The 25,250-nt window shown below is 46.6% G+C and overlaps 1 long non-coding RNA gene across 1 annotated transcript in view; it reads left to right on the forward strand.

The window, feature by feature from the left end:
• The window catches only part of LOC138525092 (uncharacterized), a 96,614-nt gene extending 72,344 nt beyond the window's left edge, over nucleotides 1-24,270 (forward strand). Inside the window, exon 2 of the long non-coding RNA XR_011283369.1 lies at nucleotides 23,957-24,270. This is a non-coding gene — a long non-coding RNA (uncharacterized lncRNA). The remainder of the gene's footprint in view (nucleotides 1-23,956) is intronic.
• The last annotated feature ends 980 nt before the right edge of the window (nucleotides 24,271-25,250 follow it).

Below are 25,250 nucleotides of genomic sequence, written 5' to 3' on the forward strand. Positions count from 1 at the left end.
CCAACAAGAGCAGCAGTGTATTGTGGACGCACTGCCCTAGCTCCCAGAAAAAGCTCTACATCTAGGGGGAAAAAGAGACCACGTCCTCACATTCCACACAACAAATTGTGTCCCTCTCAACAGATTGTGCCCTAAGGGTGGGAGCTGGCTCTGGGTTTATCCCTGTACCTCTAACCTGCTGTGGGGAGGTTATTTTAATCCTCTGAGATAGTCACAGTATTGGCATTGTCCCCCCCATGCATAGCAAAAAAGGTTGCAGCTGTTGCTGCTCAGCCACGCACAGAGGAAGAAACACACAAGCACTGGAATGACCTGCACTCCTGGGTCTGGTCCCTCATCTCAAGGCACTGCACCGTGGCAATGGCAACATGTGGAGGTACTGTGGAGCCACAGATCCTGAGACTATCACAAGAGAAGGCAGCCTCCATTCTGGGTCCAACATCAACCTGTGGAATGTGACAGATGGCTTAAAGAATGCCCCAACTTGAAGAGACTGTTTAAGGGTTTTAATAGAAGAGTTTGCGATTTCACAAAAGGATTTGCTAAGCACCTACCCTGGGTAGTTCCCTCACTAACCCAAGTGTCTATAAACCCCAGGATTGTCAGAGCTTGGTAAACCCCATCTATCTAATTTGTTATCTGGTTGTGATGACTAAAGGCAAACACCTTCTCTCTGTCTCCCTCTATGAATTCTTAGGTGTACCCGAACCAGGGATCCGACAAGAATCTCAATGGATTTTCAATTGGGTTAAGTCCCTTTCAAGATTCCACGGCTCTACTTGCCCTTTCCTTTCACATCCTTCTACTGCTCTCCCTGAACTTCTCTGGTACTCCACCTACGACTCTGCCCTCACACTCCTTTTTCTGTCCCTCCAATGTGCGTCTCTCCATCCTGTCTACCTTCACCCTACGCTCTTACTATCAACTACTCACTTCCTCTGTACTACTCCATACTACTATCTACTACACTCTCCTCCCCACTACCTTCATACTCATACTAACACAAACCTCCACTACATTCTCCTCTCACCACACTTCACCATTACTACACTCCCCTCTCACTGTGCTCCACTCCACATTACTATACTCCCCTCTCACTATACTGCACTCCACCTACCCCTTCTCCGCAGTCACCTGCCTTTCTCGCTCTGTCATCCCTCTCAACCACTCTCAATCACCGTCCCTATATTTTCTCTGTATTTCATTTACTCACTTTGCATGCACTCTCATGCCCAAGTACCACTTTCTCTTGGCAACCAATATCTCAGTTTGCACACACTCTTGAAACTTCTCCTCCACACTTCACTACACAGTCCTTCCTTTACAATTCTCCTCCACACTTCACTACACAGTCCTTCCTCTGGTCTCTCGTTCCTCCTACTCCTCCCTTGGCCTCAGCTGAACAACTCACACTGCTTTGATTTCCATTGGTTCTATTCCTGAGTTGGTTCCCCATGGCCGGCCTCTTGCTTCCTTCTCCTCATGGGCTGGGGTACAGGTACACAAGCACATATAATGGGATTAAACAGTCACCCCCTTTTTGTATGTGGTCTGCCCACATTTGGTAATGGCGGGCCACACAATGTATAGTCAATTTCACAGTCTGTCTGTCTGCCAGGGTTTTCTACTAGTGGCTTCCGACAGATGTAGTTAAAGCCCGAGTTTGTATCAGGCATGAGCGGGGTGTCTGGTTTGCTGGTTTGATATGTGCACTCTTCTGTGGTCCGGCTAAAATTACATTTAACTTTACAGCTCTTGTCCGTGTCACGTAGAGCGTTTGAATTGCCAATGTGATGGGCGGATCACTCTGTGGTTCTGCGTTCTTCGCCAGTTCTCTCACAGTTGGGTTGCTCACTCTTTCCTTAACCCTCAGGTCTTCTGGATAGTGTGGTCCTATGGGACAAAAAGTCAAAGTCTGGCCAACCTTGTGCATAGCAGGTATGGGGCAAGAAAGGTTGGTAGTTAGCTCACTCAGCCAGGCACAAGTTGAAGGATACATACTTGGGCCCTCCTAAATCCCACATTCCGCTCTGGGATGCCCTGTGGCATCTCTCCTGTCGTCGCATGTGGTGTCATACATCAGTGGGGGTACAATGAAGGGGTAAAGAGAAAGAAACCCATAGTTATGGAAAGAGCCAAGAAACCCCAGAGCGGGGGGATACACAGCAAGAAACCCCAGAGTGGGGAACAGAGACTGGGAGATGCCAGTGTGAGGGAAAGAACTAAGAGGCCCAGATTGGATAAAGAGACTGAGACAAGCCCCAGTGTAGGGGCAGCACAGAGAAACCCCAGAGTAGGGAGAGAGAAGGAGACCAACACCAGAGTGGGGAGAGAGAAAGAAGATAGCCCCAAAGGTGGGAGTGAGAAGAGCCCCGGTGCTGGGAGAAGTGGAAGGTACACCAAAGTGGAGAGAGAGAATGAAGGGGACCACAGAGTGGGCAGTGAGAAATAGAAAAACCCCAGAGTAAAGAGAGACTGGGAGAAGCCTGAGAATATTCCCTGAGGGTAGAAAGACAGAGAGAATCTCAGAAGGGGAAAAGAATAGAGACCAACTCAGAGTGGGGAGTGAGAAGAAGCAGAGCCCCAAAGTGGAAGTGACTGAAAGAATCCCTGAGTGGTAAGAGCCGCAGAGAGACCTGGAAAACCTTGATAACAATCCATCACTCCAAGATCTGTATATCCTGAACTAGAAATATGAGCAAAGGCCTTTTTCACAGAGGGATAGGGTTGGGAAGGGAGCATAGTCTTCCCGCACCCCCAAGCGCTTTAAAATAAGGCAAAGACCGTCATCGGTAATTTAAGAGACCAAGGGGGTGCCCTTACAGGCATCTAAACAATCATAATATTGTACATTTTGTAGGTGTAGTATGAATACGGGAATAGGAACAATCTTAGCTACTAGCAGCTATATTGTGGCACGAAGCTTAAACGTGGTTCGGCAGTCAAAACCCCAGGCAAGACGCGAAAACATAAGCAAAGGAATAGGTTGTGTCCCAGACACTGATGAGAAAGGCAAGAACCATACAGACCCATAAAACCCTTAATTGTCCTAAAATATTGCCAATCTTTGCACCCTGGGAAGAATGTGCCCTGCAAGGCCACATGAGGAGAGCTGAGTGTCTGCAAACAGTGCAATCCCATGAGAAGGAGGGGGTGAGCCTCCAACCCCCACCAGCCCTAATCCTAAATGATAGCCCCCAAATGCCTTGACTTTAGGACCCCTGAATTCCAATGTATTAGATAACCCCAGACCAATGACCATAAACATGCTGGACCCCCGATCGACAAAAGATCAGAAAGCAGGGCTTTCCTGCCTTCATTCCTACGTCACGTGATTTGTGCTGCGAGGTGCTGGGGGGACGAAGTTATAGCCAAGAATGAGGATGGGACACCTTGGAGAGATGCCGGCCTGTCTGGGAGTCAGTGAAGTGAGTTAGGGCCTCATCACGAGTCTGGCGGTAACCCTTAAATTCGGCAGTAGTGCTGTTACCGCTGCATTTAAGGGTCTGCCAGATCATGGCTTTGGCGGATTGCCAATTTTCGGCACGATTAACACCGGCGGGAAATCCACCAGTGGTAATAGCTCAAATTTTCCCCATTGGGCCCAATGAGGAATGAGGAATTTCTGAATGGGCCCAATGGGGAATGGGCAATAACCCTTCCGCCAAACCCATGATCCGGCGCTAATAGCGCCGGGGGGTTTGGTGGTAGGGCTATTAGCGCCAGCGCTAATAGCGCCAGCGTTACCGCCCAACTCGTGATGAGGCCCTTAGTATGACCTCAGCTTTCCCCCCGGTCCCCTGTCTGTTCGTACCAGGTGCACTATGTTACATAGAGATATAGATGTGTTTTTTTTCTTATTTGGCAATATAAATGTTATATGGCCGTCTGATGACCAATGACGACTGCAACATCGCCCACGTGGATGAAGATGCACGGACGGGGCTGCGACCAATGGCCTGGCATCCTCTATGGAGCAGGTGACCTATGTGTAAGGTCTCACCAACCAGCAGTGGACGTTTTTACTGTATGTGATGATGTCACTGATGATGCGGTGTACCTTCTTAATGTGCTGCTCATGCAGATTTTGGCAGAACTGTCTGTGGCAGCAGAGTTCTTTGTTGGCGGTTGTTTCTTTTGTATGGAACTAAAACTTGAGGTCTAAAATACACAAATGCATTTTTCTACAGTGACCTTTCACATTCCTTCTGTGTCTCCAACAGATGATCCACAGAACAATTTGTCTGAGGAGTGGACATAATGATAAGCCTTCCAATGGCGGCACAGTGCCCCTGTCAGGCAGTCATCAATGAAAGCCTCAAACCCAACCACTCAGTGATAGGTACAGCCGCTGCCTCAAGCACCACAAATGCGGGCCCTTCTATCACCAGCTGCCACCACCCACACTGGCAGAGGCACCACCATCCCATCACCTTCTAGCTGTTAAGGATTCCAATTGGGCGTCACACACCTGACCAGGACACTTGGATTTAGCCCGGGATGTAGTGCTCAATAGAAATGCTTTTTCTTTAATGTCAACTAATTCAAATTGAGCCGGTACCCGACCCGTTTCACACCCCCTTTTACAAATACCCCGGGTCACAATGGACCATGAACCAGGCCGGTTGGTGAAAATGCAATATTTCTTTATTTTTAAAATTCAAAGAAAATCACATACATTTTTAATACTGGGCAACAATCACCAATGGGGTGATAAGTACAATAAAAGCCACTGATATATACTTGCGTAACCTTCTACAAGAACATATCCAAAGCACAATTGAATAGGAGCACTTTTTGAGTTAGGAGAGATAGCAGCCAAGTTAAGCTTTCCCTCTGCAATGTTCCCTCAACCCACAATTAATATTCTGAGTGGATGGAAAGAAGCAGCAGGTAGTCAGGAATATTGTGCAGCAAACAAAATCAAAATTCGACCTTCCCTCATAAAATAAGAGGAACGGCATAAAATGACACTTGTAAATTGATAAATAAATAATTAATGTGCTGTAAAATCTACGAGGCAATTATGATTTCTCACACTAGCATGAATGTATAAACACTAACAATCACAAGGCAAGCTCTCAACACAAGGCATACAGTTCACAAAGAAGTTGAAAGTAGGAACACAGTGCAGCAAAATTACACGTTGGAAAGTTGCATTATTTTCTCAATTGCAGTTTAAATGTCAGGCGGTTTTTATGAAAAACGGGTGAAATACTCTGATGTATGTCACAGGGACAATATGGAAGTGAAAGAATGCCTCTAGCTACAAAACTGGATGAGATTTGCAAGATAGAAGAAGGTTCGGTTTATGTAAAATGAAGCCGTGAAAAGAACAGGTTTGACTTAAACTAGATTATTAAGACTATATTGTTAAAGAGGGACACAGTAAGATCCAAGGGTGAATCGCGACATCAACCTTGTCACCCCAGCGTTCAACTTTATGTGGAAATTAGTTTGATTACTCAAAATATGACTAAGGGTTTATAATCTACACAAGACAGAATGAATCGAGAGATGGCACTAGCACGTAGAAAGTCAAGGACAGGGGCACGGAGAATTCTAACAGTTTTAACAAGTTGCCAGGGTATGGATAGGATTGCTTAGAGAGTGGAACAAAGACAAAAGGATCAAGATGGAGAGACTATGTGTTTCTCTGGGATGGGGATATACTCACAGTCCACGCTTGAGTTTTGGGATTTTGGAACAGTCAGGGTTCTGGTCACCAAAGATTCTGGTCACCAGATAGTGGACTCTCCTGGCAAAAGACAGCTGGGCAAAGGTCTGGTCACCGGACTGCAAGTACAGCTGGATGCAGGTAGTGGACAAGCTGGTCTGGTCTCAGGATACTAAAGTTACCACAGCTTTTCCCCTTTTTAATGGGATTTTAGTGGGATTTCTGGGTCCAGGCCTTTGCTGAGACGGTTCAGCTATTCTTTGGCCTAGCTGGAGTAGGGCCTGCTATGCTTTGGCCTTTCAGTGGGATCTGGAGTCTGGCAGGATGAATGTGGAAGATCAAGAATGCAAGCACAGGAAATTCAGGAAAGAGATTGTCCAAAGATCGAGAGCTACCCTTTATATAGAGCATGGTGACATCACAGAAGTATTGGTGGGCAGAACTGAGCTAGGCCTACCTCCAAGACTTGGATAGGTCAGCCTAAGTTAACCGCCTCCTCGAGGAGGAGTCTCAGTTTATGAGGTTGCATTTTATGAGGTGAAAAGTCTTCCCACAGTCCTTTTTGCCAAAAATCTGTCATAACATAGTCCAATCCTCATGGTTGTAGGACCTTGTTTCCCCCTTCTACCAGTTTTTCGCACTTTTCAGTGAGAATTATATCACTTAAAATTCCATAACTTTACACATGTGTATAGATTATTATTAGGCATATCAGTATTACATTTTGCAGTGGTATCCTGTACATTTTCTTCAGAATATCCACTTCTTTGCCATTTCTGTTCCCAATATGGCAGTGAAGTCCCCAACGTCTTAAATTAAAGCCCATAAAATCCCATTTAAACTGTTGACTTTTCACATTTTTGCGAAGTCCTGTTGCAAAGATAAAAGTGTCATTAATAACATAGTCTTTGGAAGCAAATGGGCTGGCCTTTGTCCTTCACTGGACCATTTTTTTCTCTTCAGCTACCACCAACTGTCATCTCCCCCAGAGGGAGGATGGGGGTTTCCCAGCTTGATTGAATGTTTATTGCCCCTTATCCACTTCGCACATCCGTGTCCCAGAAATCCTATTGTAAGAGACTGGAGCACAGACCCAAGTCTGTAAAGGTAGCAATTATCACTTGTGTTCTAGGAATGTACTGTGAGGGGCCTTCTGTCGCTAGCATCCTCCAAGCAGAAACCAGTTCTAAGCTGATTTTCCCCCATCTAGCCACTACCTTATAATTCCTTATCTTATTTATTTTTGTCCTGAATCAGAAGAAATCCTGCTAAATAAAACCTCCTATCTATATATTTCACAGCACAATTCTCTTTCACATTGCTAGGCAAGGATAAGATTTTATTCAACATTGTACTTTTAAACAAGCATTTTTTTTCTTTTTTTCTTTGGTTTGTCCTTTTTAACGCGTGGTGAAAGCTGGCATTTTCCTTTCAAATTCGGTTTTTCCATCTGACTTCCCAATATTGCTTTGCAGCCATAGTTAGTTTCTTGTAGGCAGCAATTTGTTTGAACACAGATGCACTGAAATTGACATAGCCCATAGATCTGGAGTTTCTTTGAATTATTGATCCTTGACACTGTGTAATTCAAAAAGTAAAGCGTTTCCCGTGTGGCTGAAAATGAAGTTTCTTTTATTTCCCCAGGTTTGGCTTGACAGAGCCTGTTATTCAGGGGTCATGCTTCCTTCTGCTGAAGCACAATGTAGATATGGATGGGCATGACAAGGCCTTATTAATAAAAGTAGTTTGGTGAAAAACAGATGAAAATATCATCCGAACAACATCTTTTAAATTTGAAATATTCTCTTTTTCAATGGGAACCTTTTGTTTTTGCAAGCAGCAGAGCAGCGCTGCTTTGATTCGCTTCTTTTGGGTGCACGCCAGGACACCCCTGCACCTTTCTCTGTGTGCTCCCTGTTCCAACCTGCCCATTTTGTGTTTGGCAAGATGGTGCAGCCATCCTTTTGTCGCTGCAAGGTGCAGTTTTGACGCAATAGTGCCCCAAGGAGCCAGCGCAGCCATTTTGCTGTTGATTGCAGAAGCACAGCTTGGTTATGGAGAAGAATTCTGTTGAGTGGGTCAATGTAGCCCATATAGCCTAGTGACAAAGCAGAAATCCAGCGCTAAGCCTGGCAGATCTGGTGTACAAAAGGGCACTCACACCATCCACCCTGCCAACATCTGAACCGGCTGCTGCAAGCAGACCCATCACAGTGAGTGATGACGAGCTGGAGCTCCTGTAGCGGGGTGAGATCACTGTGGTAGAGAAAGAGGAGAGGGTGACCAATAACCTTGAGTCGGTTGCCGGTAATCCTTCTGAATCTCAACCTGTACTGCACATGTTGATCCCGACACTTCAAATGATGTTGAGGGTGTCCCACAAATGGCTCTCCCATCACGATTCTTCAATATCCACGATCAACACGCTCCTGACACCAGAACTGTCCCACAATAGGATCCATTGACCCAACTCACAAGAGAATTCCAATGGGGTTCACAGGATCCAGAGGACCTATGCCTGGAAGAACATAAACAAATAATCATAGGGTTACATGGACTAGAGAAGCACCAGGACACCCAGGACGCCATTGCCTCACGTCAAGTTAAGGTACTTTCTAGCCTCCAGCAGACTCTGGTGGGGAAGGGCTTCAAAGATGGGCATGGTGGAACAATCTGTGCAGGGCCAGTGGATGCAGGAATCCACTGAAGTGGTGGAAAGAGGAGTTGGCCTCCACTCAGCCATCTTTGAGATCACGTAGCACACTTTGGCCCTGTGCAAGTACAGACCCAGAGAAAGACGCTAACCTCCACTCTGGACAGTAGACCCCACTTATATGTCCCAGAGTCCAATGTGAAACTCCGCCAGGTCTGCAAAACTGGTGCTACCTTGTGCTAACAAGCAAATAATGAGAGGGCAGAGGAAATGAGGCACTGAATTGAGTAGTGGTTAAATGGTTATGGGGTGTTCTGGGCTAAGGAGTGGGTGGCACAGGTGACTATGCATTGGGGTCTCTGTTTGGGTGTTTGGGATAAGGATGGGATAGGACAGGCCAATAGTGTCGGAGCAGAGAGTCCTGTGCGAACTTGCTCTACCGGCCACGCAGTAGATTTCTACAAACACATGATGTCTGCGCTATCCCATTAGCAATGTTACACAATTATTCACAAATGCCTCTTGATGTTCGAGCGGGCTCTGCACAGGACGCTGATTCACTGCTGGGAGTGTCCACGGAAATATAGAGTGCCTGGATTCCCAATCTCTTAAAGAGACACTGCAGCTAGGATGGAAAGTCATACAAAGGGGGTTTGCAGGGTACCAAGGTAACAAGGCTGCTGAAAAGGGAATAGTTGTTGACTCTTGTGCCAAGGTACCACTTGAGATGGTTTGAGTGCCAATGTCATTGTCGCCTGCTTTGCAGCTGTCACCTACCCCATGACAAGGGCTAGGTTGGGATGAACAGGTGATCCTTCCCGTTCTATTGTAAGGCAATTCGTCCTGTAGCTTAGGGACATATCAGTCCCCTTCGTTATCACATTAGAAGTCTCCAAAATCAGGCTGAGGACTTTACCACAGTGCCCTTAAGTACTGTTTGACAGTGCAACATATGTGTACTCACTGGCCATGCACCACCCCCTTGGCTTGCAAGACCTAAGAACACATATCCCTGAGTTATGAGGAGGTTTCCCTCCCTTTAACCATCTATCTATACAGCAATACACCTGGAGGGCCACCTACAAAACAATGGAGGCTACCTGCGCCACATCATTTCATTAGTTATAATTGCATGTAACCTAGCCAAATACCTGTGAACCTCTCGAAGAAGAGCTTGAGGGAAAGGGAGTAGGAGATGAGAAAAAGTCCCCTTCCTTTCTCTTGTGGTGATGGTTAGTATAACAAAAGGGACGAGGTGACAACCACTTGTGCACAGGACCAGCGTGAAGATGGCTTTGCCAACTCCACCATGCTCAGTGAGGGGAGCAGAGGCTCTCCAAAGAATGTCACATTAGGGTGTTAACACTTTAAGGGGCTTAGTGATGGCTGAGTGCCTTGTGTACCCATCATCCCACCTCGACACACTCACATGCCAACCCCACCAGAGAGAATTATTATATAGCAGCTTTCATATACCAGAGGTTGCAGACCACCTGCAAAGACTAGAAAGATGTTCCTGTGATCCAGCTCCACCCTGTTGGGCCTTGATACCCTCCTAACCGGCACTAACCTGTCACCTATCCCTCTGAAGAGGGCACCACAGCCTTCTGATAGTTGCTATGGTAATCATGTCATGATCCTGATTCGAGGCAGAGAGCACATGCAAAACACTCTTTACCTTGTACAAACAGGCAATCCTGGCCCTGCTTTTCTGTCACCGACTGTGGCAGGCACAAACTATGTTTGCAGCACATAGAAGACTCAGTAGGTGAGCTAAGTGACCCAGAGAGGATGGTTACACTTAAGGCTGAGGATAATGAGGGTAATAAGTGAGAAGGTGCTCATCATCTGCCAACACATATTGTTACTCTCACCTGGCTCCCACAGGGGCGTTGATCGGAACTGGACAGCTGCGGTCTCACCCAACGTGACGCGTAGTGCAGAGATGACGGGCTGGACTGGCCCACCTAATTTCGTCTGCTTGACCCGTAGAAGTATTCTCCTGAAAGTGGAGAAAGGGAATTCGCCACCCGTGGATTTGAGTGATAACAGCCCACTGTTCTTCCCACTAATCACCTCCGATATCTCCTTTCATTGTCTCACCTTATGTTTATAAAAGGTGAGCTCTCCATCCTGCGTGGAATGCAGGGGCGTGTAGATAACCAGCTACTTCACTGGTCCGAAGGAATTGGGAGAGTTCCAGACCAATATTGACTCTGAGGTCCCTGGCGAGGAACTGTAATTATATAGTTCGTAAGAGTTCAAAATGTCTGATATTCACTCTTGTCCGATTCCTTTTGTCTTGCAGCTTGACCCAAGAGAAGATTGCCTCGTGGCAGCTGGTAGCGTTCAGGTAAGAGTCTGTATTACCCAACACTGTCCGGTAAATGATACCTGGGTTTAATCTGTTGCTTTCCCTCTTATTACAGGTGCGGTGTGAGAAATTATGACGTCTTGATGAATAATGTCTCTGGCGGTAAAATCAGGTAAGTCTATGGTGGTAAAAGAGATTGCCTTTGTTTATTCTCCCCGTTCACCTTGCTGTTCTATTGTTCCCCTTAGGTGCCGGAGTTTGGCGAAGATGAGATGGAGGCTGTGCCGGACCGTGGAGATGAAAAATGTCTCCGGTGGTAAAATCAGGTAAGTCTATGGTGGTAACAGAGATTGCCTTTGTTTATTCTCTCGGCTCACCCTGCTGCTCTTTTGTCCCCCTTAGGTGCCAGAGTTCGGCGAAGATGTGATGGAGACTGCGGCGGATCGTGGAGGTGCTGCGAGGGCTGATGAGTATAGCGCGGCGCTACAGTGGGCGATGCGACATGTATCAAATTAACGTCTCTTTCCTTGTTTGAAGGCGCGATGGATCCGGAATCAGGTGAGGAATAGAAGCAATGTTCTTGTTCTAACCTTTCCTCCTTCTTCCCCTTTTCTCTAGGAGCTCCAGACTCGAGGCGGGCGTGGCAGAAGGCTGGATGCTGACTTGCAGGCACGGTGGGCGTTACGCTGCTGGATGCAGAATAACGTGAAGAGTGTGCTACTCTTCGGGCGTGGTTTAAATAGCCTTCAAAGTAGTCCCAGGTAAGAAGTTCCCCCAAGACCACACCCGAGTAAGAAAATAGTCCCTGAAGTAAAGTAGTCCCCTTCAGGCTTCACATTGGCTTGGATTCTTAGCAGCATGGTCTGCATGAGGTAGGTGCAAGCAAATGAGCCTGGCGCCTATGGCGCCAGGACTGACCCCTTCTATGAGCCTGGTGCCTACGGCGCCAGGACTGTACCCAGATAGCCCCTAGCCGGGGCTGCTGGGCTTTTTCTAAGCATCTGGATGCCTGCTCCGGGGACTGATGGGCCTGGTCCGGATGCCCGGGGGTAGGCATCATGACAGAATTCCCCCCCAAGGCCCCTCCTAAGGTCGTTCTTCCTCTTGGCCCTGGTTTGTCTGGGAAGTTCCGATGGAATTTTTTCACCAATCGAGGTGCATGAACGTGGTCAGTAGGCTCCCATGACCTTTCTTCTGGTCCGTAACCTTTCCAGTCAATTAAATAAAAAAGTCTTGAGTTCACTATCTTAGAGTCCAGGATATTTTGAACTTCAAATTCGGGTTCCCCATCTATTAGGATGGGGTCAAGTGGTTTGGTTAATCTTGTCCCGGGTTGAACTGGTTTCAGAGGTGATACGTGAAAGACGGGATGGATTCGCATGTTAGAAGGTAATTCCAATTTGACGGCCACCGGGTTGACAATGGCCTTAATAGTGTAAGGTCCCAAATATCTAGGGTTAAAGGTCCGAGTTCCTTTTAGGGGTATTTGTTTTGTAGCCAGTCAAACTTGATCCCCAATCTGGTATTGTGGAGCATCACTCCTATGTTGGCCAGCATTTTTGTTTGTATTTTTCTTTTGCTTGTCTTAAATGTTCTGTTGCCTCCTTGAAGGCTTGGGTAATAGTAGAGTGCAGATGATTCACCGCGGGCATTTCTAGCTGTTGGGGTGAATCGAGTTCTGAGGTTCGAGGATGATGCCCATATATGGTATAAAAAGGACTTTGTCCAGTTCCTGAATGTACAGAGTTGTTGTATGCGTATTTGGAAATCCACAAAATATCCTTCCAATTGCCTTCGGTTTGGTGTAGCATGCAACGTAGGTATTGCTCAAGAGTCTTCTTGGTTCTCTCCGTCTGACCATCTGGGGATGGTGACTGGTAGATAACCTCACGTCGATTTGCGCCAATTGACAGCATTTCCTCCAAAATTGCGAAATGAATTGACTACCTCGGTCTGAGACCAATATGGAAGGGAATCCATGTAGTCGAACAATATTTTCAAGAAATTCCTTGGCCAAAATCGAAGCGGAAGGTAATCCCTTCAAAGGAATAAAGTGGGCCATCTTGGAAAAAAGATCCACTAAAACTAGAATGGTGTTAAATTCACTACATGGAGGCAGATCAGTAATGAAGTCTAGGGACAAAGTATGCCATGGTGTAGGTGGAATATCCAAAGGTTGTAAAAGACCGGCTGGTCTTTTCTTCAGACTTTTGTTTTGGGCACAGATCCCACAAGATAGCACAAATGACTTTACGTCTTTTCACCAGGTGGGCCAGCAAAATTGTCTCTTAATTTTAGCTTCAGTTTTTGTGACTCCTGGATGTCCTTCAATCAGCGCATTGTGATAATTGGAGATAACCAATTCTTGTAGTTCCTTGTGTGGTATGAATAGACGACCTTGATAGTAAGGTAGGTCATGGGTGACTGAATAATCTTGGCCTTTCTTTACCCAGTCCTGTGGGGCTGCTGGTTCGAAAAGTTGCTTTATTTTTAGATGAATATCTTCTAGAGTCTGTAGAGTAGTTATGCCAAGAATTCTTTCTTCTGAAATTATAGGTACCGGTTCTGGGTTCGAGTATGCTTCTCCCATTCCTATTCGGGATAAGGCATCTGCCTTGCCATTTTTACAACCTGGTCGATAAGTGATCACGTAATCGAATTCTGCAAAGAATAATGCCCGCCTAAGTTGACGTGATGATTGGGCCTTGGCTGTCTTCAAATATTGCAAATTCCTGTGATCGGTGATTACAGTGATGGTATGCCCTGTGCCGAGAAGATAATGCCGCCAAGCCTTGAAGGCAGATTTGATGGCCAATAACTCTATATCAGTAACTGCATAGTTTAATTAGGGTGCCGAGAATTTTCTGGACCAGAATGCTACTGGATAAAGTCGGCCAGTTTCAGGATCCTTCTGAGACAGGACAGCTCCCATGGCTAAACTGGATGCATCCGTTTCAACTACGTATGGAAGCTCGGGGCGTGGGTGCTTTAAGACAGGTGCAGACGTGAATTTCAATTTTAGATCTTGGAAGGCTCTTTCAGCTTCTTCGGTCCATAAGAAGCGCTTGTTCTTTTGCAAGAGTGCTATGATGGGAAGTACAATATGTGAGAATTCAGGGATAAATCTTCGGTAGGAATTAGCAAAGCCAAGCATGCTTTGTACTCCTTTGACTGAACTGGGTGATGGCCATTTGAAAATGGCGTCCACCTTCCGAGAGTCCATTCGGACTCCTTTTGGGGTCAGGATAAATCCAAGAAATTCGACTTCTGTAGAGTGAAAGACACATTTTTCCAATTTTGCATATAACCTGTGCTGGTGTAATTTCTCAAGGACTGCATGAATGTGCTTAACATGGTCTGATTTTGAGGAGGAGTACACTAGAATATCGTCTATGTATACGACAACACAGACGTCAATGAGTTCATGAAAGACATCGTTCATAAAATACTGGAAGGCTGCAGGTGCATTGCACAACCTGAAAGGCATCACCTGATATTCGAATAATCCGTATTTGGTGAGAAAGGCAGTCTTCCATTCATCGCCTTTCTTCACACGTACCAGATGATATGCCCCTCAGAGATCTAACTTAGTGTAGATACAAGCATCCTTGACTTGATCCAGTAATTCGGGGATCAGAGGCAATGGGTATCAGTTTTTTACCGTAATTTGGTTTAATGCGTAGTAATCTATACACGTTCTAAGGTCGCCTTCCTTTTTAGGCACGAAGAATAGAGCTGAGGATGCAGGAGACTTGGATGGGCGAATGAAGCCATTAGCAAGGTATTGGTCCAAGTATTGTCGTAGGTGAAGGTTTTCGGGCTCCGTAAGGGCGTAGATCCTGCTGCATGGGGGTTGTGCACTGGTAAACACCTTACCACCTCACAGATCATACGATTGTCAAATCGATCTCTTACCCGGTGCACAACCCCCATGCAGCAGGATCTACGCCCTTACGGAGCCCGAAAACCTTCACCTACGACAATACTTGGACCAATACCTTGCTAATGGCTTCATTCGCCCATCCAAGTCTCCTGCATCCTCAGCTCTATTCTTCGTGCCTTAAAAGGAAGGTGACCTTAGAATGTGTATAGATTACCACGCATTAAACCAAATTACGGTAAAAAACTGATACCCATTGCCTGTGAGGTAACTGCACGACTGGATTAGTGACTGTGGCCAGGCCTTTATTCAAGGTTTTTTCCGGGTAACAGGTGTGTGCACAATCTGGGAAGGTCATTCTCTTCTCTCGCCATTCGATAAAAGGATTATTATGTGTTTCCAACCACGGCATTCCCAGAATTATTTGGAATTGCAGAGCCTTGATTAGGTCAAACACAATGCTTTCTCGATGCCCATCTTGACCCAACAGTGTCATCTCTGTATTGGAATGAGTTACTGGCCCAGAGGCAATTTCAGTTCCATCGACGGTAGTGATGACATCTGTAGTGGTCCTTTTGCAAAGAGATAGGTTCATCCTTGAAGCCAGTTCGTGGTCCATGTAGTTTCCTATGGCCCCACTATCAATGTACGCTCTTACTGCGTGCATACCTGATGGTTGCCTTTGATCAATAAGGACCATTGTTATGATTAGGTGCAAGGTCTGAGTGTCCTTCTTTAAGCTCGACAAGCGGACCTCTACACTTGTCGGGCTTGGTCGTTCCTGAATCAGACTCTGTATGGCTTTTGTTCGCAACTCCTACCAGCTTTTTGGGTGGTTTTACTGGGCAATCCCATAGAAAATGTCCCGAGGTTCCACAGTACAGACGCAAGTGCAATTGCCGTCTCTTTTCTCTTTCCTTCTGAGTTAAAGGTCCTTTAACCCCCCCCCGATATGCATGGGTTCTGGTGCATCTGTTCCTTTGGGGGTAACGTTGGGTTTAACCAACACTCGATTCTCGAACCTAGCTCGATCAGCCTTTCTTTTCTGAAGTCGGTGATCTATCTGTACCACTAAGTCTATATATTCAGTGCAATCCTGAGCCAAAACATCTTTGAGTTCTCCTCGCAGCCCACAATGGAATAATGTAATTCGTTTTACCTCGGGCCATCCGGTTTCCACCACCAACCTATTGAAGGTAGTGATATAGGTTAACAGATCCTCGTTACCCTGTTGCAGGGACAAAAGTTTGTTATCCAGGGCCTGTCTCTGTGAATGTCGGGCGAATAGTCTTTCCATGCTCATTTGAAAACCCTGAAAATCCCGAAGAAAGGGTCATCCTGGTTGACTAGTGGAATTGACCAATCAGCTGCGCTGCCACTGAGGTATGATAGTACAAAGGTTACTTTGGCTTGATCGTTTGGAAAGGTTCCAGGTCTGCATAAAAAGTGCAGGCGGCATTGGTTCATAAACACAGCGAACCTTTTGGGGTCCCCAGCAAAGCGTTCGGGTGGAGCTAAAGGAATAGTTCCTGGTAGAATTACTTGCACAGGGTTGCTTGATGAAACAGGAGTTGGGTTTCCCCCGAGTCCAGGTGGGGCTGTTTGCTCAGCCTGGCTTTGCAGTAGTTGTCTAGCAAGGTCATCAGTGTGCTCCCTTGATATAATCAGTTCTCTCCTGAGGGCATTAGTTTCTTGGTGGCCGGAATGTACTTCAGCCCTAAGTTCCATTAATAATTGGGCCAGTTGGTCAGTTTCTGAGGTCTCCATAACGCCCGGGTGGGAATTTGTAGGGAGGCTTTGCGTTCTGTTACGCTCACCTGGCTCCCACAGGGGCGTTGATCGGAACTGGACAGCTGTGGTCTCACCCAACGTGACGCGTAGTGCAGAGATGAAAGACTGGACTGGCCCGCCTAATTTCGTCTGCTTGACCCGTAGAAGTATTCTCCTGAAAGTGGAGAAAGGGAATTAGCCACCCGTGGATTTGAGTGATAACAGCCCACTGTTCTTCCCACTAATCACCTCCGATATCTCCTTTCATAGTCTCACCTTATGTTTATAAAAGATGAGCTCTCCATCCTGCGTGGAATGCAGGGGCGCGTAGATAACCAGTTACTTCACTGGTCCGAAGGAATTGGGAGAGTTCCAGACCAATATTGACTCTGAGGTCCCTGGCGAGGAACCACAAGTATATAGTTCGTAAGAGTTCAAAATGTCTGATATTCACTCTTGTCCGATTCCTTTTGTCTTGCAGCTTGACCCAAGAGAAGATTGCCTCGTGGCAGCTGGTAGCCTTCAGGTAAGAGTCTGTATTACCCAACACAGTCCGGTAAATGATACCTGTGTTTAATCTGTTGCTTTCCCTCTTATTACAGGTGCGGCATGAGAAATTATGACGTCTTGATGAATAATGTCTCCGGCGGTAAAATCAGGTAAGTCTATGGTGGTAAAAGAGATTGCCTTTGTTTATTCTCTCGGCTCACCTTGCTGTTCTTTTGTCCCCCTTAGGTGCCGGAGTTCGGCGAAGATGTGATGGAGATTGCGGCAGATCGTGGAGGTGCTGCGAAGGCTGGTGAGTATAGCGCGGCGCTACAGCGGGCGATGCGACGTGTATCAAATTAACGTTTCTTTCCTTGTTTGAAGGCGCGATGGATCCGAAATCAAGTGAGGAATATAAGTAATGTTCTTGTTCTAACCTTTCCTCCTTCTTCCCCTTTTCTCTAGAGCTCCAAACTCGAGGCGGGCGTGGCAGAAGGCTGGATGCTGACTTGCAGGCACGGTAAGCGTTACGCTGCTGGATGCAGAATAACGCGAAGCGTGTGCTGCTCTTCGGGCGTGGTTTAAATAGCCTTCAAAGTAGTCCCAGGTAAGAAGTTCCCCCCAAGACCACACCCGAGTAAGAAAATGTCCGTATCATGTCCTCCGCGTCCCCCCACGCGCACCCTTGGGAGAGGCGGCGTAGGCGGCCGTAAAACGTGTCCAAGGTCTCATCATCTTTCTGCTTGGCCGACAGCATCACGAATCTCTCGAAGTCCACGTTGGCAAGTGGAAGGAAGTGCGCAAGGAGAGCCGCTTTCGCCGCACCATAGGTCTGGTCCACCGGAGTCAGCGACTCGAAGATCTCCTGAACCGCGGCTCCTGCCGAATACAGCATGGTGGCTACCATGCTGTCCTCATCATCCACTTGAGCAGCCCTGAAGTACATGTCCAGGCGGGCCACCCACCTCCTCCATCGGGGCCCCAAACTGGATGGAGGGCCCGTAGGATCGAATTCTGGTATCGGTTGCAGGGCTGCCTGGGCTCTAGCTTGAGCCATGATGGGGGGCCCTTGTGGGCCGACAGGCTGTGCTCCTAGTGGTGCCTGTGGTGCAGGCCCCTGATTCCCGGGTGGCAGCGGCTGCAGAGCTGCCGGCTGGGCCGCCTGACCTTCGTCCTGAGATCCCTCCCCAGGATCCGCGGTGTCACCGTCCTGGTCACTGTCGGACATGGGACTGAGCGCACAGGCACCCCACTATCAGACCTGAGGCCGCAACTCAGATTACCACCATCACCATACGGAAGGATGCAGATGCTGAAAGATGCAGGAGACCTCTGAAAACAGCCACCACCTTGTGATGATGAAGAGGATCAAAAGAGTGTCCTGATGATGAAGGGGGCGAAGAAGTGCTTTGTTGCCACCTTGCAGCAAAGCACTGCTGTGTAGAGGTCCCAAAAATTGAGCCACGTGGATGGCCTAGGCTAAGCAGGCCCTGCCATTTTAGCCCTTGTCCTGGCTAACACTCGACGTAACAATCCCAAAATTTAATGAAAACTCACAAAATGGGCATGGGCGTGTGGATCGTGCCCTCAGCACCCACAAGATCCAAAAATTAGACCCGGATCACCTTCTCAGTCCGAACCGGAGCTCCGAGAAGTTCCGCGGCCTCGTCTGCAAAATGGCCGCCAGCCGCGTGTGTGGTCCGCAGCCACGGCATGAAACGAAACGTCCGTGAACGTTCTGATCGTTTCAGAAAAATTCTGGACGCCTTTCACCGCCGGGCCCGGGCATCCAACATCACTCGTTGCCACTGTTGGGGGTCTGTCCTTGTGCCCCCAGGCGTGCCCGTGAGCCCCCAACCCAACAGAGCTCAGACTCACACGTCCGTTAGGTTCGGGCTCCCCGGTCGCTCTGCGATTCCGGGAACGCCCCGTTTATTTAAGCCGCACGCGGCGACGTGCAACGTCACGCCGCCGCGTGCGTAGCCCTTACGGGGCAACGCCACACTGAAGTAAAGTAGTCTCCTTCAGGCATCACGTTGGCTTGGATTCTTAGCAGCATGGTCTGCATGAGGTAAGTGTAAGCATATGAGCCTGGCGCCTATGGCGCCAGGACTGACTCCTTCTATGAGCCTGGTGCCTACGGCGTCAGGACTGTACCCAGATAGCCCCTAGCCGGGGCTGCAGGGCTTTTTCTAAGCATCTGGATGCCTGCTCCCGGGACTGATGGGCCTGGTCCGGATGCCCGGGGGTAGGCATCATGACACATATGACTGCTATTGGTTGAGGCGCTGTGAAGCATTATCTTCTATATCTTATTATGGGAAAATCCAGGTCCAATCAGGTCTAATGTCTACAAAATTCAGCACCCATTAGTATCTTTGTCAGGAAGTCGACTTGAGAGAAGGATAGGATGAGTACTTTGAGGGCAACCTTGGTGTTGTTGCTCCTCAAGAGAAAGGCCTCTGGGTATCTGGCAGTCTAATCCAGGATGAGTCAAATGTACTTGTTCCCTGCCCTGGAGGGCTCGAAGGGCTCCATGATGTCCACGCCCATCCTGTAGAAAGGAAGTTCTAGAAGAAAGAGGGAAGAGAAGGATCAGTATTGGGGAAGAAAGAATCCTGTGTCAACACCCACAGGCTCGGATTTTGCTTGTCTTATACTTTTCTAACTCGAGCAGCATAACAATAACAAAAACATTCCATGAAAATCAAGTCTTTAGTAGTCCTCTTGTTATTGGTCCTTAAACACATGACCTTATTCTACCAATAGTCCATTATCACATCCATAAAACTGTCCCCCATCTTAACAACCTTCTCTTTCTTTCCTGCTTGGGCAGCCAGTTAAGTGCCATTGCTTATATATATTCAGTGAACAGTTGATGTGGGTATGCAGTGATTATATTGAATACAAAACAACTAATGAAAAAATTACGAATGAAAAAACAACTAATGCCAAAATACCTAATTTTGAAAAAAACTAAAAATGGGGTTGTGAGAGGGAATAGTGGTTTTGGGGGTGGGGTAAAAGTATTATTAAAAAGGGGGGGCTTTGGGGACAGGGAAGCCCCCAAAAACAACAAAAAATGAATTCATTATTTTGTATTTGTAATTTTTTCATTAGTTATTAATTAATTAGTTATCATTGCATGTAACCGTTTAAAAGCAACGCAACCGTATAGGAATATTCGCGCAAGCGCATCGATTTAAGTTATTAAGGCGGAGCATATCTGCAGAGTGTTTTGGTGCGAATCATTTTGATCTGCCGGTCGAGACCCTCTGAGGAAGGAGACGGAACCAGCATTAGGGGACATAGTAGACACAACAACGGAGAGGTGCGTCGGTAAGACATATTTCCACTGCACCACCGCTCTCTGTCAAGCCGGGTCTACATTTTAGCCCTCAGCGACAAGAGTGGCAATCTCTCATATCAAGGAATTATTTTCACTCAGCCCGACAGCGTTTCGTTGCAGGCAATGACGGGATTAGAGCACAGTATGCGCATCGACATTTGAAGTGGTGAGCTCCTGCTTTGTGAATCACTCGACGGAGTGGAACATCGCCACCTGGTGGCAAAGTGAAATAAGTTGCATAAAAGCAAAGAATTGACGGTCACAGTCCCAAGTAAAACCTGGTTGGCAAGATAAGCCATATTTTGGACCACTGCGCACACTGTTGTGTATTGATTGTGACAGGTACAGGCCCAAGTAACCTGCATGTATATATTAATATATATTTATTGAATCTGTGGCAAATCCCTTTGAGGTGAAGGTTACAATGTCCAGCTTCAGTGAAGAGGGTAGAGCACAAGTGAGCCAGAAAAGGTACCACTCAGGTATGGGTCAGATTATTGACCATTATGGAGGATTGATTAAAATTCATTCAAGGTATATAGGAGCTCAGAGGGGCTAGTGGACATGGGACAGAGAAAGGGGAAAGAAAGAGAGCCTGTAACATTAAACATGCCCAGCCCCCCCCTCAGCATGCCACAGAAAAAAGAGAAAAAAGCAGTGAAGTCCAAGAGGAGAGTGAACAGGTGGCAAGACACATCCTCAGAGAGCACAGAAGAGGCTGACAGGTGGCAAGAGCAATCCTCAGAGGAGGTGGAAGTGATAGCTTTTTCTTGTGAAGAGGGAGCTTCTAAGAAAAAGAAAACCGAGCTAGAGGAAGATGCCAGGGAGGATTCTGACCCGGATACACCAATGCAGAAGCATTCTGCAGAGTGGGCTCCACCAGCGAAAAAAGCCTTATATCTAAGGAAACGGCTGAGAACGCATTTAACAAAAGAGGCCAGGAATAAACTTAGAGCAGAATCCCCAAGACCACATCTTTCAGAGGGTATAACAGAAACCCCGGAAAAAGATGAAAGCATTGTAACATAATGCAGCATACAGGGAACTACTAGACACAGAAATGAAGGCCTTGGTCTAGAAAGTGGCCATAAGACAGGTTCCGATCAAACAGAAGGTGTGGGGAGCAATATGTTTTAGTCAACGGGAAGTATAAGCCTAGACCAGTTATACATTTAAGGGAACTGAACAGCTGTGTGCTATGCAGACACTTCAAGATGGAGAGTATTCATCTCCTGAGAGACATATTGCAGCGAGACGATAGACTAGTAAGGATAGATCTCAGAGATGCATACCTGACGGTTCCGACTGCTGCAGAGCAAAGATCATTTCTAAGATTCCGATAGATGGGGCAGATATGGGAATTCACATGTTTACCCTTCAGGCTGGTGTCAGCCCCATGCTATTCCACAAAAGTGATGAAACCAGTAGTAACGTATCTAAGAGAACAGGGGATACGTATGATTATCTATTTAGACAACATTTGCATAATGTGTCAAGACAGAGAGGCGATCAAGTGACAGGTAGACACCACTCTGGAGCTGCTGGGACATCTGGGTTTCCTGGTAAACTGGGAAAAATCAATACTGAAACCAGAACAGTCTATGGATTTTCTGGGATTCCGGCTAAACACCCCTTGGGGTACACTGAGTCTACTGGTTCACAAGGTAAATTACATCAAAAAGGAGATCAAGAACGCTCTAGCCAGAGAAGCAATATCGCTTTGAGAGATAGCCAGGCTAATGGGACAATTAGCGTCATCAATACAGGTGATTTTCTCAGGTCTGCTCCATTACAGAGCCCTAAAGGGATTCAAAATACAACATGCCAGGAAGGGCGGATCTTACAAACAGAAAGTACCTCTGTCTCAGGAGGTCAGAAAGGAGATGGACTGGTGGCTCATCCCTGAATCTAATACTAGAATCTGATGCCAGCAGATGGGGCTGGGGAGCCCGGTACAGAAATCTGACGACTGAAGGGAGATGGTCAGAGAAAGAATTGGATCTACATATCAACTGCCTGGAGCTTTTGCCAGGCGCGTTTGCAGTGCAATGTTGGACACAGGCGAAAGCACAATGTTGCATTCTCCTCAAGATGGACGTGTCCGCAGTGAGATACATAAACAAGTTAGACGGCACATGGTCCAAAATGCTAGTGGATCTAGCAAAGGAGTTCTGGCACTTATATCTCCAGAGAAGGATATTGTTGATGGCAGAATACCTGCCGGGCAGTCTGAACGAGGTAGCGGACTGGAACTCCAGGTTCTTAAGAGATGCTAGCGATCGGAAGCTGGACGAGACAGTGTCCCAAAGACTATTGTCGAGGTGGGGCTCGTTTCAGAGGGACCTTTTTGCATCGAGGTTGAACAGACAATTACAGCGGTTTTTCAGCTGGATACCAGACCAGAGGCCGAGGCAACTGATGCATTTCTGCAATTAATGGGCCCAATTTTTGAATATGCCCTCCCGCCGTTCTCAATGATAGCGAGAACTCTGGCTCAGGTGAGGAGACAACGTGTATCCATACCTGCTGGAAAAGGCGTACGACAACCTGATTGTAGTGCCGATCATCGGATCCATCATTCGGGACCTGGCGCAGGGGCAACCATCCTCTAGTGAGATCAGGCAGCCTCAGCCTTATTGCATGGATGATCTCAGTGGAGCCTGGGCTAGGCCAGGACTATCGAGTGAGGCTGAATACATTATTGAGGTATCGTGGGATCCAGGGATCAGAAAGGCATACAGGTCACCATGGTCGAAATGGCATACCTGGTGTATGGAGAGGAACGTTCATCCAGCTAGTACAGATGTAGTGCATGTAGCACATTTTTTGGTGCAGATGGCAGCACAGGGCAGGGCATACAGAACCATTAATATTGCCCGCTCAACGATTTCAGCCATACACATATAGTTAGGAGGTTAAGCAGTACTGATATGTAGACTACGGAAATTTGTGTCAGACTGATTAGACCTCCCAAGGTAAAATACGACCAGTTGTGGGATGTAGATAGAGTATTAAAGTTGTTCACGACATGGCCGGAGAACAATGAGCTATCCAGGAAGGAGTTATCGGCTAAAGTGATAATGCCATTATGTTTACTGTCATACAAACCAGTATCTGATGTAAGGGCATTAGAGGTTGATAGGAAAACATTTACACTCGCAGGAGTGATGTTTTATATATCTAGGAGAACTAAAACAAATCTAAGAACAATAGATTATGCATCATTCACACGTTATGGTCAACCAAAGTTATGTTGGTACAGTGTTTACAAGCATATATAAACAGGACACAAGACAATCGGCCCGCAGGGGTATCTCAGCTGCTCATTGCTCTGAGGAGACCTTTTGGGGCAGTGGCATCAGTCACTCTGGCAAGATGGATGAGATGGGTAATGAGCCAGGCAGGCATTGACATTACACTATATGGCACTCACTCAGCGAGAGGAGCAATGGCATCCAAGGCAATTAGTGTGGGCTCCCGACTGGAGGATATATTAAAGGCAACGGATTGGACAAATGAGTCCACATTCAAGACATTTTACTTCAAACCAGTGGAAAAGGTGACAACGTTGATGGTAAGTACGTTTTAAACAAGCATAATCCGAGCATATGCGTCTTGACATAGAATTCTGAATTTCAACACATTCGTTAAAGAAAGTCATAATTCTATTAAAGACACAGAGGCAAAGGATTATCGCACCCTTTTTAATTGTGAAAATATATAATATGATGTCATAATTTATTATGCAATTATGTGATGTCTTTCTGTCATGCAACACGATTACCCACCCTAGGAGACCAGAGATCTAAAATGTTGCTTATTTTCAGGTTTCATGGGAGATAACAAACAGACGGGAACATGAGCGTCAGTGTGAAGTTCGATAAAAGTCAAGCGTTTACCGGTTGGGATCCAAAATGGATGACCAGCGAAAGAAAGAAAAGGTTGTTAAGATGGTGGACAGATTTATGGATGTGATAATGGACTATTAGTGGAATAAGGTCACGTGTTTGTTTAAGGACCAATAACAAGTGAACTACAAAAGACTATTTTCATGGAACATATAGTTTTTTCTCGCTTTATTGTTCAAATGGTTTTGTTATTGTTATGCTGCTCAAGTTAGTAAAGTATAAGAGAAGCATAATCCTTTTCCTCTGTGTCTTTAATAGAATTATGACTGTCTTTAATGAATATATTGAAAATCTGAATTCTAGAGGACTGGGCTGTGGGAAGAGCCAAGGGAACCCCCCATGTGCAAGCTCAGTTTCAGAGATTTGGCAAAGTCCTAAGAACAGAGACACTGTTATCAGGGTCCTGCACATGTGTCATTAGTTCTCAATATGCTCTATTACCAGTGTTTAATGTAACTCCTTACCTTCACGTTCCTCTTCTTCATCATCCCAGTACTTACTGTTGAGGTGGGGTCCACCCCCCCAAGAAACCTTTTTTCAACATTGAGTTGCCTTTCCCCAGTTCCCTAAGTACAACTGACAGCCCCTGCAGAATACCTTAGAGTGCCAAAGCTGTGCATGCTCCCTCTGTCCTTAAATCACAATCGCTGTATGGAAGCCCTTTGTCACTCCAAGCACGGATTACATGGAATTTCCTGGGGCACCCGGCTCCTGATTTTACGGGACTCTAAGCGATTCTCCATCCAAGACTGCTGGGCCATCACCATGGCCCACAGGAAGGCATGCAAATTGGGGACTATCATTCCATTCAAGTGAACCTTTCCCCTTACGTCTTCTAGATGGCTGCTCTACCCTTCGGCAGACCCCTCTAACCCCCAAAACGTTTGCAACGGAGAAGAGCCTCAAATAGTGTTGCTTTCCATACCATAGAAAGATAAAGAAGACAAAGCCCACTTCTTATTTCGTTTATCCTGACACAAACCGAAGAATTAAGGACAGTCGGAGATTAGAGGCATTATAAGCCTCTCAGAGGGGAGAAGGAGTACGGCAATTCACCCTGGAAAAAGGTTCCCACATCAATAGCGAGTAAATGTAAAATGGGAGTAATGTAGATTACAGGCGTAATTGGGCATTCTGCCCAGCATCTGCTTCCATTTCATCTTATGTTCAGTGTTTTGTTTTAAAACACCTTCTGCTGTCACATAAAATACAA

The sequence above is a fragment of the Ambystoma mexicanum genome, chromosome 1p (genome assembly GCF_040938575.1).
Source record: "Ambystoma mexicanum isolate Mex_15411 chromosome 1p, UKY_AmexF1_1, whole genome shotgun sequence".
NCBI classification, from domain to species: Eukaryota; Metazoa; Chordata; class Amphibia; order Caudata; family Ambystomatidae; genus Ambystoma; species Ambystoma mexicanum.